Source organism: Triturus cristatus, chromosome 11, assembly GCF_964204655.1.
Source record: "Triturus cristatus chromosome 11, aTriCri1.1, whole genome shotgun sequence".
NCBI lineage: Eukaryota > Metazoa > Chordata > Amphibia > Caudata > Salamandridae > Triturus > Triturus cristatus.
The window spans coordinates 394,333,541-394,338,180 of NC_140594.1; the positions used below are offsets into that span (position 1 = coordinate 394,333,541).

Below are 4,640 nucleotides of genomic sequence, written 5' to 3' on the forward strand. Positions count from 1 at the left end.
CAATGGGTTTGTGTCCTAAGGGATATTTCCGCGTAAGGACAGCTATCATCACTTGACCATTGCAAAGAAAAAAGAGATAAAACTCCTTGGTGTAGTCAGAAGTTCCGAAAACCAGGGCATTTGTATCTCAATTAAACTACTACTTATGGAAAAGGAGCATCTTCTCAGTACCAACGATTATATCAGTCAACTATTGACATTTGTCCAAAGAACAATCAGCAGGCCAAATTTTTGTTCAAATGAAGTGTTCCAGTTTTATTCCAAAAAAATCAAAAACAGCATCATTTGTTCAATATCATGAATCTTGACAGCCTGCATGTTTCATCCTGGGCTGGACGTCTTCAGGGCTGTAAGAACAGTATATATAAAATAAACACTCATCAGCTCCTTAAATGCAAATAATTTTACATATGAATACATTAACAAATCCATATATAGTTACAAACTCATCATACAATTTTCTCAACTATGTCCTGCCTATTTCCATTCTGTACTTGATACCCCAGGAACCTACCATCAACAAATATTATGAACCATACCTTATGTTAATCCAAATAATCCAAGTCATACTTATTTTACAATTCCTTAATTGTTGCATGAGAATTGACAAAAGTCTACTATTCCTAAATAGACACTGAAGTCCATGCTTAACTTTTCATCCCCTGAGACTCTGGTCCCAAGAAAATATTATTCGGGAATACGAAAGTAAAGGGACATACCTAAAGTTTTTATTCAATAAATCCTTGCTGCCATGAGAATCTTCTTATGTTGATCATTAATTATAGGCATCAATTGCTAAATATAAAAGTATTAACATAAATTGTATACGTAGGGGTCTATTCCAGAAAAACCTAATTATAGTCCCCACAATAACCAAGACATACCTAGTTAACTCTTGTTTTTAGAACATGTTTTGCATCGCGTTAATTTGCTTAACTATTAGTCCTCTCATGGATCCTCCTCCAATGAGTATCCAATATTGTTTTCAACGAAGTGCTTTGTGGTCTTGTTGTGCGATTATTCTAAAAAAGAGAATTAATATGGAACCTACCATTAGTCTCATACATTTTATCTACTATACGCATTGATATCTAAGTCCCCTATATTTTGATGCATACCTTTATATTTACTTTTTCATCGTTACTGTTTCTGTATTCCTCATTGATCCCCAATTTATTGAATGTTTATATGGCACAAAAGATTTCTGCATCAAGAAAAAAGGAGAAAATCCCTCATGTATCACACTAGCTTTCCCATTTCAAACTCGTCTATGACAAGCATCGCACTAGCCATCTACCCATTATTCCATATTGGTTATCTTATTTCTCACAAAAAACACATAGACACTAAACCTATGATAAAGGTTTAAGTAACAACCCATTCTCCCTCCCGAAGGGGAAGAGGCCCATGCAGTATTTCCCAAAACAGTCATATCCCAGCCAGCTTGCATAGCTGGTAGGCTTTGGGAGGAGTTCCACATACCTAAAGCTTTTTTCACATTTGGCTATAATTGTTTTCATCCAGAAGAAAGATGATGGGAAGTGAAGATGCAGCACAAAAGCCACAGGGCCATAACATATATATACATTTGGACGTGAAAATGTATCAGGAAAGAAATGTGCTGCCAAAGTTTCTGGAATGGGATCTGCATGCACATCTTATTTCACATTCACATATAGCCCTGTAGAGGTATATAGTCATTATTCACTCATTTAACTGAATAACTTTGCAGATGATCAGTTTACAGCCACTTGATGATAGGGCTACCAGCTTTCCATTTGATTTATATTCTCGCAGATTACTACTGATGACATTCAAACTAATACCACCAAGGATTTACCTCCTGTCTGCCTTCAATCATTTAATAGCTGAAATGGGTCAGGAAATTCTAATGTTTTGAAAATTGCCCATAAGTGGTTTGATGATTTATCTACTAAATATTTTAGATTTAAATCCGACCTTACAAGATAAGAATTGGTAGTCCAAAAAATAGATGGTAACAGTGAGATCACAATCGAGACAGAGTAGAAATGGGACGTGTAGTTGTAACTGACACTAGCAAATATAATGATGCTGTGATGTCACTCTTACTGAATCAAAAACATTACCAGTGCCTCAGTACAGATCCTACTAAGGGGCTTCAGTAATACAACAATCACGCAGTCAGAAATGCTTGGAACATGGAGTTTGAATTGCTTAATTATCCTGATTCTCGGCTACTGTTCATCTATCGATTACCAACATTTCATAAAACTGTGTCTGATCCACCTTACCATCTCATTGTTTCAGATTATACCAGTATTCTATAGTCCCTTTCACAGATTGTAGATTTTGTTCTACAACCAGTAATCACAGAACCCAAGAGAAGTCACCTTATCACAAAGGACAACAATTTCCAGCAGTGACTCAATTTACAGAGGATAAAATGCAGTATTCCCAAAGCTGAGACCTAAGACAACTAGATTTTTGGAAACCCTCAACATGCTGTACTGGAGAAGACATCTGTTCTCCGTCACAATGAAAAGCTGGATGTCCACGTTTCTGTTACAGATCTGTCTCCTGGGGCTTGTGTTTCTGATATTGGTTTTCACCTCGTTTCTGTTATTTTACTATTCTGAGCAGCTGCTAGGTACAACCATGCTGACAAAAAGCCAGCAATGTATGCAGTTGAGAAATGTATGCCAAGTAACAACGAGGCCAACCATCTTAACAAATTAAGGAAGCTCCCACCTTCAAAGGATGCTGGAATGGGAACACCTCTAGAACTCATCCCATCAGAGACCCAGGGAACCAAAGGGAACCCCATTTCAAGTACATTATCAAGAAAATTTACAAGTGTCAAGACAGCCATGCATTTGTGGTATTCTTGGTGTTCTCAGCTCCTAGTCACTATGAAGCCACGCAGGCTGTTCGGGAAATGTGGGGAAATTAGACCTTGGTGGCTGGCACCTAAATTGCCCGCATATTTTTGTTGGATTTTACAGTCCGAAAGTGAGCTCATGATATTGACCAGCAAGAATATCTAGACACCTACATGAATTTGACTATTAAGACCATGATGGGCATTCAATGGGTGGCAACATACTGTCCTCATACCTCCTATGTCATGAAAGCTGATTGCCATGTGTTTCTCAACACTGAATACTTAGTCCATCGCATTTTAAAGCTGGACATGCCTCCCAGGCAGGATTACTTTGGATTTTATTTAATGAAAGGAGCACACCCCTTTGAGATCAGGATAGTAAATGGTACATGCCACAGGAGTTGTATCCAGGCAACCTCTATCCAGTGTTTTGTTCTTGAACTGGCTATGTCCTTTCTCTAGATCTAGAAAATAGTTTGTTTGACACCCCACTTAGCTTACGAATGTTGCACTTGGAGGATGTCTATGCTGGTATTCATTTGTCTGCCTTGGAGATTGCCCCAGTCGTCCCACCAAAAGAGTCAGACTTCAGTCGGTGGCAGATACTTTTTTCCATTTGTTGGTATAGCCACCTACTTACCCCACATAGATTCCAGCCTGCCCAACTCATTAAATAATAGAATATGCTCCAAGAGAACAAGAGCCATGCATGTTGAGCCAGCAAATAAAACGCAGGCCTTATTCTATGCATTCTACACAACACTGTCCATTCAAAACCTTATTATTGTGTTTTTATGGGAATCATAAACTCTTATTGAAATAGAGTACCTGAAAAACCTTATATTCCCAGGCTTCCAGCTAACTGGATCTCTTAAAATGTTGATTCCATTTAGAAGGCAAAGCCTTACATCAGCATGGCTGGTGATCTTTAAGAAGCTATTTTCGTACTAAGACATTTTTGTTCTAGTAAGAAAAATATAATTCCAAACTAACTTATATGTATGTTGTGATAACACAGTAGGCACTATACAACACTGAAACCCAAATTAAGGCATTCTGTTTAATGTGTTATTTTTAGGGGTAGGTGGAATTTTTGGGGGGAGGAATTAAGTAATTCCATATTACCCTTATAACGCAGAATTACTAATAAATTCTGCTGCTCTGCTGGCTAAATTAATCTGCAGAGTTTGGTTTTAAGCAGCGCTGGAAGAGGGAGCACCCCCCTCTATGTTTAAAAACCACTGCAGATTAAACTTTAATCTTCAATGATTTTTAAACATAGCAGGACTACTCCCTCTTCTAGCCCTGTTAAAAAACCACTGACTGCATTTTTTGCATATCCCTTGGCTCCCTTACATACTCAGAGTATGTAAGGATTATGTAGCAAACTGTGTAGCGCCAAAGGGTATGCACTACAGTGCATTTGGTATTTAGCAGCGCTATTTCTTAGTGCAAAATGCATCCTTGCATCCATTTTTAGACGTGATTTACAAAATATCATAACATCACAGATCTAAAACAATGAAGGTATTAAAACAGCAGCCGCATTAAATCGACCCACTAGGTGGATATAGGCAGGATCCTGGCACTGGGTACGTTGATCAATGGTGTTCAAATGTGACATAGATGAGATAAAGAACCCCACTTACATGAGGGAACAGTATTTCCATATTAACATGTTTCAACAGCTGGCTTTTCACATAGGAAAAATAAAAAGAATAAATCAAAAAGATATCAGTTGATAAAACCTTTAGGTGTGAACTGCTAAACTGATGTT

At 37.8% G+C, this 4,640-nt stretch overlaps 1 pseudogene; it reads left to right on the top strand.

The window, feature by feature from the left end:
- Positions 1 to 2,481: 2,481 nt before the first annotated feature.
- On the top strand, positions 2,482 to 3,579 carry LOC146784265 (beta-1,3-galactosyltransferase 2-like; annotated as a pseudogene).
- Positions 3,580 to 4,640: the final 1,061 nt, after the last annotated feature.